This window comes from Glycine max, chromosome 14 (genome assembly GCF_000004515.6).
Source record: "Glycine max cultivar Williams 82 chromosome 14, Glycine_max_v4.0, whole genome shotgun sequence".
NCBI classification, from domain to species: domain Eukaryota; kingdom Viridiplantae; phylum Streptophyta; class Magnoliopsida; order Fabales; family Fabaceae; genus Glycine; species Glycine max.
Window position 1 is genome coordinate 42,167,752 of NC_038250.2, and position 12,728 is coordinate 42,180,479.

Sequence of the window (12,728 nt, forward strand, 5' to 3'; positions counted from 1 at the left end):
AAATTTTGAAAAATTAAAATGTTTAGAAGCTCTGGTAATCGATTACAGGTATTGTGTAATCGATTACACAAGTTTAAAATGATTTAAAACTGTTTAAACATAAGTTGTAACTCTTGAAATTTGAAATGTTAACGTTATAAAACACTGGTAATCGATTACTACCTTCTGGTAATCGATTACCAGAGAGTAAAACTCTTTGGTAATGATTTTGTGAAAACTTCTTGTGTTACTCAATGTTTTGAAAAAAAATTAGTACTTATCTTGATTGAGTCTTCTCTTGATTCTTGAATCTTGATTCTTGAATCTTGAGTCTTGAATCTTGATCTTGATTATTCTTGATTCTTGAAACTTGATTCTTGAATCTTTGAAATTTGCTTAACTCTTGATTCTTTGGCATCATCAAAATAACCTTGGAAGACATTGCTTCCACACTTTCTGGCTTCCAAGGCATTTTTGTAGTTAATGTATTTCTTCACCTTTTTCAAAAATTCCTCCAAAGTGTTAGGCGAAATTTTTGAGATGGATATGAAGAAAGGAGATCCTTCCCTCACACCATTTTTAGCCAACATCAACACGACTCCTGGTTATAGATTGTTCGCAACTCTTGCTTCTTGTTGAATTGTGAGATGTATCCTCAGAGTGGTTCCTCAGGTCCTTGTTGGATCAACCTTAGGTCAACTCCTGTCTTTGGTCTCTCCTTGCTAGTTGCAAAGGCAGACCTAAATTTTTCCCTCAAATCCAACCACAAATCAATAGAAGGAGAAGCTCCTTTGTATGATAACACTGACTAGAACTTTGACAAATGATCTTTTAGATCAGAAGATCTATCTTATATTTCCATTGCCGAAAGTTTCCGTAGTTGTTTTGGGACTTGAAGTTCCACCAAACGCTTGGAAAATGACACGTTGAAAGGAATGACTTCATTAGAATCCACTTCTTCCTCCATCTCTGTGGTGATGGTGATCAAAGATTCTTTATTTTTGTACTTCAGTGGAACACCTGATTTCGATTTCTCCAATTCATTTTTCGTGCATTTTTTTCTCGTTAACGAGTTTCCTTTTCCTTCTACTGCATTTGAATGCTTGTTTCGAGCATCTTCTTTCTCCATTCGTAGATCTACAATCAATTTTTGGTGTTCCTCAGGCATCTTTTTGACGAGATTGTGACTTCTACCACAGGTGAATAATGCGTTGTTGCTGAAGCTTTCTTATTCCATGTGTTCACCGTAATAAAGATCCACAAACAATGGATCCATAGTTATGGTGTAGGACACAAAATATGATTTGTTTCGTGCAGCGTAAGATAGAATGAGAGAAGAAGAGAGAGAGAAAGAGAGAGATCTTAGAGATTGAGTGTAGTTGAGTGTGAATGTCAAAATCTCCCTTATATGGTTACAAGATACCTATTTATAATGTTTCTATCATGAATCTAATAGCAACGTAGCTTATTACAAGTGTGTTTGCATTGGGAGCCTTATTTTGAGGGTTATCCTAAACTTATCGTAAGCCTATCATAAGTCGGTTCTTCCTAAGATATCTTTGACTTGTGCCATTGTTGAGTTTGTTGTCGGCTTGTTATCCTTAAATCAGCCAATATGCATTAAGTTATGCGCCACATGTCCATGACGTATAAAGTTAATATTTATCCCCAAAAATTAATTATTACAAAAATTAATAAACCTATCATACATGTGATTAAATGACATTGTAAAGTTATTTTCTCGTTAGTTATTTACTAAAAATCGAAGAAAAATGACTAAAGGATCAAAATGTCTCACATTTATAATATTGAAAAATTATATAATGGCTTTATTTTTCCTTTAAAAATTAAATTGAGATGACTAGTTCCTTTTATGAATTATATTTGGTAGTAATTATTCTAAAATTAATGTTGATGGTGTATTTTTTATTGGTCTTCTGTTACATTATACTTATCGTATTAGGTTATTTTACACACATCAAGAAAAATTAATAAATAAATGAAAGATAATAATAATTTTATAAAATTATAATCTTCTTATCATTAATTCTTTTTTTGTTTTTTTAATGCATATAATTAATATCATAAGAAATATAAGTGAAAAAATAATTAATATTATATTGTAAATCTAAAATAACAATTATTTTAAAATAATTTTTTTATATGATAATTATAATGAGAAGAAGTGAGTATTTTATTGACCTCATATATGCTAACTTTATTAAAGGGTAATCTACTTAGAAAACCATATGCGTATCATTTTATTTATTTAAGATGGCATTCTAAACACCGTGAATTCATGACAACTTCCATTGATGTGTGTCAAATAAAACATCTGACGAGATCCAAAAGTTGCTTGGTCAGAAGGGGTAGCTGTGAAGGTAGTAGGAATTAGGGGTGGGCGACAAGAGTCAGTTTTTTTGTTCATTCACAGTAAGTAAAAGATGCCGTTTCCTCAAGCGGATAACAGCAAAGTCTGATAATTCATGTGGGATTCGATGAAAATAATAGCTAAAAGGAACAATTAAATATTTTTTTAGTACGATGGGAACCTTTATGTAGGCCCATATCATTGACTGAGTGAGAGAGTGAACACGTTGGAGGGAAGGATTTGGCCCTGCCATACCCCTCATGAGTTTTGCCAAGAATGTCCCTGCAGAAGAATATTTCATTTTCTTCTTAATGCCCCCCTTGCTAATTACATGTATGCAACTGATGGATGGTCCTCAGCTTTCAAGGATATAGATCATTCAAAAGAATGATTGTTAAGCAACATCCAGAGGACATATTCCAGATATTCTTTAATATTCTCTTTAATTATTGGATGAAAGTTCATTCAATAATTTGTTTGTTTTTAATTGATAAAGTTACTGTAAAATTTCATCTAATTATAACAACAAAACAAGTTAACTTATTATGAATTTAGTTCTTATATATATTTAACACATGTTTCACTACACCAAAAGTTTCAGATCGTTTAAGAAGTGAGGTTAACGCTAATTTATAAATATATTTCTCCCTTGTACTTATACTTACACTGTCATGCCTTTTAAGATTTTTTTTTTATATTTACTTGGGCATTAAAATGAACAATACCTTAAATTTTATAAATAATTTTAAAAGGAACTTACACTTTGGAATCTATAAAGCTAATCAATTCTAGTGTACTTAATTATGAAATACTTTTTATCTGTTTTTATAAGATTTTTTTTCTAATTTCTAGATGTATTAATTTTTTTTATATATCCTTAATTAATTATTCTTTCTTCAAGCATTAATGACAAATTATTAAGTAGATAAAAAAATAAAAAAAAGAATAATTTTAAAATGATAATATAATTAATTAATAAATTTAATATGATTAATTAAATTAAGTATTTTTCTTAAGATACATAAATTAATTAAAAATATCTTATAATCAAGTACAACAGAGAGGGAATATACTCTAATTATAACTGTTAGGAGAATGCTTACCTGTCTAATGTTTGGATCTTCAATATTTAATTTGCAGGATACACATAAGATAAAGTTAGAAATCTTCTAATAATGTTAGCATTTTCTTAACATTATATTTATATAAGGCATAAAATGTAAATTTCTTTTAAAAAGACACCAAGAGTTAAAAAAATATCGAATATATATAATAAATAGAGAAATTTATTTTAAAAAAACAAAGTATGGTGAGGGTGGGAGACAGAAAACCAGAATAGTAACTATTATCCAACCAATTGAGCAAGCAAGGTGGGTGAGGGAATAGGTAGGGGGTGTGAGGAGGATGCAGCTTGGTAAGTCTAATCTTGACACGTTGCTTACCAAATTAATTCCCAATTTAATTGGGTTTCTATGGGACCACCGACAGCACTTACTTACATTCTTTCTTGGTCTTAAATTCTCTGATAGGGAGATTTATTTAGAAGCCCACTTTGGTTAAGGAGTTAGGACGATTAATATTATAGTGTATTGCAAAGCAAACCTAAAATGCTAATGTGTATTCACTTCATTTGCTGTCACCAAAGACTATATGATAATTAATTTGCAAACTACGTACGTTTGTGATTCCGTTTCTTTCCTTCTCCAATTAAAAATATGAGTGCTGTGTCGTGTTGTTATTGTGAACTGAAACATAATTTATTTTAATAATTTAAAGGGAGAGATTAAGTTACTCTTCGTCAACAAGAGTTACTTCTCGGGGAGTTGCGTACTCTTAGAAAGTTAGAATAACTTAATTCTTTTTCATAATTTAAGATTATAATGTATAAAATAAAAAATTAGATATAACCTGGTGGATTGATATAAGTAATTAAGGATATGAAGTTAATTCTCATTCTCTGCATTCAATTCCACCCATTGCTATATTATTTTGAAGATGTCTTTCCGTCTTATCACTTTTAATAAATAATAAAAAAAAAAACAGGTTATAAAGATATGATGAACCCAAATCCGTAATAACAATAACCTAAAAGAGGTTCCGGGTTTTGGTTTATCAGGGATATGATTAAGGTGATATTATTCGAATTGTGACCGATGTAGTAGAAAATGCTGATGATGGAGCCAATTCTTGGAAATAGGATTAAGCAAAAGCACCTGAAAAATAAAGTTTGGTAGCTTCTTTCATGCACTTGCTAAGAAAGTCAAGCGAAGCAGTTTTTTGAATGATTGTTAATGATTTCTTCTCTTCTTTTAGATTTTTCTTCTGGTCAAGGTCTAAATAAAATAAAAAGAATTAGAAATCAAAACTAGTACGGAAAAAAGACTCGACTGGCAACTGACAAGAGCTTGACTTGTAACACCATGAAAATCATCATGAACAATGAGGCTCTTTCCTTTCCCTTTCCATGAATCATTTGCTTGAAGAAATTCAGATAAAAAAAAAAAAAAAGCATACATGTTATTATTAACCTTGCACATATTGTCCCAGTGTACACGATTGTTTTTGGAGTAAAGCTGCTTAAGCAACTAAGAAAGAGTATTTTAAGGACAAACAAAACACGTATATATATATATATATATATATATATATATATATATATTAGCATATGGTGATTTGATTATATATATAAAAAATCAACCGTCCAGTAACATGGACAAGCTTTCCTATTTTTATTTTTTATGGAATTCAGATACGGTAATACCTTCCGGCATATGGTTCACGAGGAATCATAATAAATACTCTCTAATATTCCTTTTAATATTTCTGTAATTTAATTTTTATCATTAGTTAAAATTTATAAGAAATTTTCCCTCATAAAAGAACTATAACAAATATTATGAGTAAGATTCATTAGCATTGTGTTTGATAGAGGAAAGAAATAGAAGAAAAAAATATAGTCATTTAAGAAAAGAGGAAAAGATAAATAGATAAGAAATAAAATAAAAATATTGATTGTTTGATTTAAGAGAAATATAATGAAAATAAATTTGTAAGATTGTTTGATTTCAAAGAAAAAGAAATTAGATAATAAAAAGAAAGATTATTTTATTCTTTTATATTTAATTTTTTTATTTCTATCTCGGCGTGCAACCATATAATCGATTATATGTGTGCATATGTGTACCTATAATTAATCAACACATAATCATGCTTCAAAAATTGTTTAGTGGATCAAAAACAAAAAATAACATATCAATTATCAGAGCATTACATTGAAGCGGATGATAGGCTCAAATCGCTAGTACGATGAACTCCACGAAGATGACCAATCGCAGCAATGCCTTGTGAAGATGAATTCTAGTAACAACACGAGAAGTACAAGTACGAGCAATAGGATATGTTTGAAAAATTTATTTTCACCACATCATTTTCACATGTTTCTTCTTGTTTCATAACGTAAGTTTTTACCCATATAAGCTAGGCCCACCTTTCATTAAAAACATTCACTCCATTTAACCTCAACAAAACTAACGAAGTCTACCAACCCATGCCCACATCCTTGCACTTCTTTTAACTTTTCTCTTATTTTATTGCTACCAAACAAAGCCTAAATGAAGGAATATTTTTTTTCCTCCCATTTCATTGCTACCGAACAAAGTGCCATTGGACTTGCGCCTTAGGTGTTGGTTCCTATCTTTGTCTCTTTTCACAAAATGATGAAGGGATACTTTTTTCCCTCCCTTCTTAATTTGTCCCACCGTCTTCTCGGGAATCAAATGAAGAAGCCTACATAGAGAGTAAGGACTTTATATTTTTCTGGTTTTTTTTAATAAGTTTTAAATAATAATAAAAGTTATATTTATAAGAGTATGTTAAATAAGATATTATTTTTTTTTCTAAATTTTTTTATTCTGATCAAAACATCACACTTTTAATTAAGAATATGCTTGATTTATGAAAATAAGTGGAAAGAAAAAGGAAAAAACTTTTCCTTCTTATTGTTTGATTGCACAAATAATAATAATAATAATAATAATAATAATAATAATAATAATAATAATATTTTAGTCTTTTTTATTACACTAACACATTTCTTTCTCCATTCTGTCCAAAATTAAACAAATTATAAAAACTATGAATATCACATTTTCCTTACCCTTTCTTCACTCTCATAAAGCTACAAAACAGGCAAATGAACTCAATTGTCACTTTTTTTGCCTCCTCTACCTCTATCGTCCTTCCCATCTGGTTTCTTTAGATTTTAAACCGAGCTTAAGATCGATGACCCCTATTATATTGGTAGGGTGGTGGCTTCGGAGAGACTATTCATTCACACAATCATACCCTACTCTATATATTCTCTTTTTCATCCTTGTTCTCGTTCTAGTCATGTGAAGAGTTATCCTTCTCCAATCCTTAGGTCCTGGTAGTATTACTAAAAATAAATATAAAATTATACAATTTAACAGAACAAAATAAAAAAAAAATTGGGCTAAGGATTTTTTTAACTTTTTTATTTTGATTTTTGAATTAATATAAATATTAATAAAAGTTAAATGATTAAAATCAGGGACGGACCGACGTGTAATAGAGGGGGCTAAACCCCTCACTTTTTTTTTTCTTTCTGAATTTCAAAATCAACGAATAAGTGTGGTGACTGCCAAAATAAAGTGGGGTGCACCTAGTAAAACTGTTTCAAATAGCTCCGTAAATGTTGTCAAGGTGATAAAATGCGTATAGAAAGTGCTCCAAAGTTGTCATTTTGGCTATTTCAAATCTCTCTCTCTCTCTTTTTTTTTTTTTTTTTTCTGATAGCCATGTTCCAAATATCTCTTGACTTTGTTTTTTATTATTTAAACTATCAAATCAATAATCTTTTTTTTTCTTCAGGAAATCTTAGTTAAATAAATCTTTAGAAATCTTATCTTAAGGATTATATTTTATTAATTTTAGTTATTATATAATTTTTTTATCTTTGACTTTTTTCTAAACTATAAAATGAAGAACACTCTTATCTTTTTTTTAAAAAAAAATATTATATTTTATCAAATTTTAGTTATTATACAATCAATTTTTATCTCTTCATATCTTAACTTATAAAATCAATAGTATTGCCCTTTTATATACATGTTATTTTTGAACTTCTTGACACATATATATCTTAATTCAGGTACTTATCTTTCTTTTTTAAAACACGGAACTTCTTTTATTTCAGTTATGAGTATAATCAATAAGATGAAAAATGAATTTTTAACCGACCCATTGTTAGTATACATTAAAAAACAAATTATTAAATTTTTTTAAGTATAAGTTCAAATATTTACTGATTAAAACATGCTACTATTATAGTTTAATAGGGACAGAAACCTCGAGGTATTATCCTCATCCTTACCTGAATTTGTTTCAAGGAGATAATCACCAATCACCCTTATCCTCCCCGGCTCCCCCCAACCCCAAGAAAAAGAATCCTTGAAATGAAACATTTTTCGTAAGGATACTTTAATATGAGAATTTTTACTCATTGTTTCTGTCAACCATTAGCATGCGTCATGTTGTTTTTATTATGACCTAACACCGTATTATTTATTCCTTTGATTAAGAGTTTAATAGTGATCCAGTAAAAAAAGTGTATTAATAGGAATATTATATGAAATAATTTTATATTATCAATTAATTATAAAATTATTATTGGTATGATCGTATAATTTATAAGATAATTATTATAAAAATTGATAAATTATTATTGATCTTTGATTAAATGATAAGATAAAATCATTTTATACTATTAATCCACATAACTTATTTTATCTTATTAAAATTCTTTTACTTTAGTAATAATGACATTAAAAATTATATTTATGATAAATTTTAATAAATTAATAATGTAGATTTTTTTTACAATGGAAATTAAATTTTATGGATAATTACAATTTTTCCTATAACATATTTTAAAAAAAAAATCCACTTAACAAATTTTATGGATAATTAATTCAATGTATTTTATGTTAATAAAATATTTATGATATTATTTTTTATTTAATATTTACTTTATAAAATATTAGAGGATTTTATAAAAAGGTATCATAAAAGAATATAACATCACTTTTTTTTATATATAATATTGCATAACACTGTGGGGCACGTCCTTTAAAAATAAAAAAAAAACACTGTGGGGCACGTGGCACCCACAAATCTAAACTGGATGATCATTATATTCTCAACCTTCTAAAGTAAATATTTTCTTTTCATCTGGGCCATCTAATGACGTTCGTTATCAAACTTCAATTCTTATTCTTCATTTGGGAAACAATTTAAATTAATGAAACCAAAATAAATATTCTGCAGCCAATCATGTAGTACAATTATTCTGATTCTCTGCTCCTTCCTATGACTAAATTCTTAACTGTTATTTTAATATTTAAATAATTAAAGAAACTGAAAAACTCAATAATCCTCTTATGTTAATTTTGGATTATTATATTCCTACACACATATTCTCTTCCATCTCACTTCATATTTCTATTTATCCCTCCATCCATTTCCGGTCATCATCTTTTTTCTCTATCTCTTTATCTCTTGCATAAACTGAAAATGAGATGTACATTTATTAGTAAATGTTTCGAGTTATATGTACGTTATTATATTATCTTTTTTTACTATTAAATAAGTCATTTGAAGATAAATGTCATCATATTAATTTTCTAAAGATTTCATTTTTAAATTAAGTTTCAAAGATTTAAATATATGTATAAATTTGTCTTTTCATACTATTTAAGTGGTGACATAACTTTTTTTAAAGAAGTAACATTAAAATAAAATTTTGACCTAATATGATGATGTTTTCAATTTTTGAAGAATTTATTTAATGATTGCATTTTTTTAGATAAATGTGTGGTGACCCATATAATTTTAAAAATCCAACTTGATTATTTATTATTAATTTTATTTCAAATAGGTAGAATAGTATAGCTGATGATAATAATAACAATGAAGGTAATGCACTCTTTAAATAATAATCTTATCTGTTTGATTTATTAAGACAAATATTCTTCTTCTTAGATTTTTTGTTATTTTATACAATGACTTAGAGCATATCTTTTGCATAAAAGATATCCCTTAGGCCTCAAACAATAGACAAATTAAGATTAATTCATTTTGGGATGTAAAGATCATCAAAGTGAATTGTGTATTTTTTAATAATTTCAATCTCTATTTATATGAATAAGAATCAAATTATTGATAATATGTTTAAGTAACTTAATTATTTACTAACTATACTGGACTTTATTGATTATTTAGTTCATATTTAAATGTAAGTTTGTAAAAGTAAATTGAATGAGTTTTATTTTCCTAACTGAGTTTACAAAATACTATTTAAGACAAACTTGAGGCAAAATTCAATTTACTATCAGCCTCAACTAAAAATCAAACATTTTATTTTTCAATTTTACTCTGTAAACCTCTCAATTAAAAACCAAACAAACCCTAGCTAACTTTGCCAAGGAAGCCTAGGCTAAAAATATGATAGAAGATTAAAGAGCAAGATAATTGTATGAGCAAGGGCCCTTTGTGTTTGTGGGACTAATTTTGCCTCTGTGCTTGAGAACGCGTGTGAGAGACACCAACAGAAGCAAAAAGGCATGAATTCACTCCATCTTTAAGGCTTAACTAATTTCGGTATCCCTCGTTAACAACAACTTAACAAGTAAATTAACATGTTTTGAATAATTATAGTATATGATAATAAGAAGGACCGAATGATCAGAATCGGATCTGTTTGCCTCAGCTTTCGGTCATTAGGATATAACCAATGAATAAGGATAATTGCATATGCATAGAGTTTGTAAGCCTTTTCTTTTTAATAAACTTATGATCGTAATTGAAAACACTTTGATTTTACTGTAATTTTTTAAAAATGGTCTGAATGAGTTCATCTTCAATAGTCATTGAAGAGTTTATGAAAATAGGTGCATGCTATAATGTAATTTTGGATTAAGTATATTTTTTTCGAAGGTGGATTAATAATTTTTATTTCTTTATGCATCGTGATTTTTTATCATTTAATTTTTCATATTTTAAAAAGTTATAAGTTAATCCTTGTATATATTTTTTTTCTTAATTATATGGGTCCCCATTAGTTTTCTATTTCTTTTGTCCTATAAATGTCTACATGAATTTAGAGAACGAGAGACTAAATGAAAGAAATTGTAATATTTAGAAAAACTAGATGAAAAAAGACAAAACAAATTGAAGATCAACAGAGATATTTTATGGGAAATATTAAATAAAATTAAAAAAATCGTGATACTTAGAAGAATTAAAAAGAAATTTAATTCTATCAATTTTTTATAACCAGTTAATCCTTCTTCTTTATTCTTGAGATTATCAATGATATCTTTTACTTCAAATTCTTATTACCGAGTACATAGTTCATCTGACAAAATTATTCTAATTTAACTACTGAATTCAAGTCTTAAATACCTATTTGCGTTAATACTTGAAAATAAAAAAAAAAAAAACTTTACTGCTCGGATACCTTTGGTCTATGGAAAAAAAAAGTTCTATACTCACGTTGAAGCTAAAAATCACATCTAAAGTAAAATAAATAAATGCAGAAACTACTATAATTTGCCGTTGTAATTGCGCGACGTGAATTCCCATACCCCTTTGCCGCATAAGTATAAGGGAGTTCCTTTTGAAAACATAGGCCGAAGCCAACTGAACAATAATACAAGCATCCATCTAGATGCTAGATCACTAATGACTAACTTCGTTCCAAACACACAATTAGTGAATTGGAGGTAAAGTACATATTTCAAATATAAGACTTGAATTTAAAAATTCATTATAAAACAACCAAAATCTACAACTGAACTGTAACTAATTGCGTTGTTGGACAAGCAATTAATATAGCATTGATGGTGAGAGGGCATCAAAGAAAGGTTTTTTTTTTTTTCTTCTCAACTTCTTTCTTTAGGAGGCTTTTCTCTTTTTGGTTCAACTAGGCAGCAAAATCCTCTCCCACTTCGGGATTCCTTCCCGCTATTGCTACCTTTTCGTCCTTTACTCTCATCCCGAGGGAAGTATATATATATATATATATATATATATATAATCAATTTATTCTAAGAATAATTTTTTAGAATTATTTCTTATTTTATCATTTATTTTTTTGAAATTCAATAGTTATAATGAACAATTAATTTTAACTATTAAATTTTAAAGAAATTAATCATCAAAATATAAAATAACTCTTTTAAAGTTATTTATGAAGTAAGTTGATCATTTTATATTTATATATATATATATATATATATATATACAGATTAGCAACAAAGCTTAAAACCCATGAATAAGCATTTTATGGTAATGCATGTCATGCTAGTGCTCCTAGGCTTTTATAAATGGGGTATCTTAGACTTAGACGGAAGCTTTTTTATGTGAAGAGGGTTCCAACTGCCCCCTTTTCATGATTGTGATTTCGATATGTGAAATTTGCATTCAACTTAAAATAACCCGTAATCATACATGTACAAACTTTTCGCTACACACAAATAACACAACTATTTAAAAACCATTTTTTTAAAATAACTTTTGTTACAATAATAAATATTTAAAGGGTTTATTGATCTCATTAACTATGTGAATTGGTGATGAGATGACGCCACATACCTAGAAAACTAATGGTTGGCATGGCATGGCACGAGTGATGGTGTAGCTATATATATAGTACAAATTAGAGAGGGTTTGTGTTGCGAAGATGCTGCGGTGCACTTTGCAGTGTAAAACTTAGATAGATGACAGTCCAGCTGATCTTGATAAGGACGGGGCCCAACGACTAATGGACAACCCACCTTTCGTTTATAATATAAGATGTTGCTTTTACATGCGTGAAACACCACCCTTTTTATGGGTTTGGACTACTGGAGTGAAGACAACTGCCACGAGATTATTGTACTTGGATTCTTGATTATGGTGTAAAAATCTTCAAATTTAGCCTTCCTTGTTTCAAAAAAGATAGTTGTTCGAGTGTGTGGATCAATTGCTTCAATTGAACTAGTGATTTCACATAGTAGGGTGTGAAAAAAATTGAAATAAACCGAACCGAACTGAATTATTTTAAGAAAAACCATGCATGATTGCAAAATGGATAACCAGACTGGCCAGAGGATCGAACAAAAAAACCGAACCAAACTTCGAACTGTTTTTATAAAACAATTCAGTTTGATTTTTTTTGTTGTTGTAAAACTCATTTTTTAACAACCTTACTATTAAATTCAAGAAGTTTTAAGTATACAATTGGGTTGAATATTAAAAAGTAGAATTTTATTGTCTATTATGTTTTTGTCTAATTCGAGCGTGATGTCTATCATGGGGA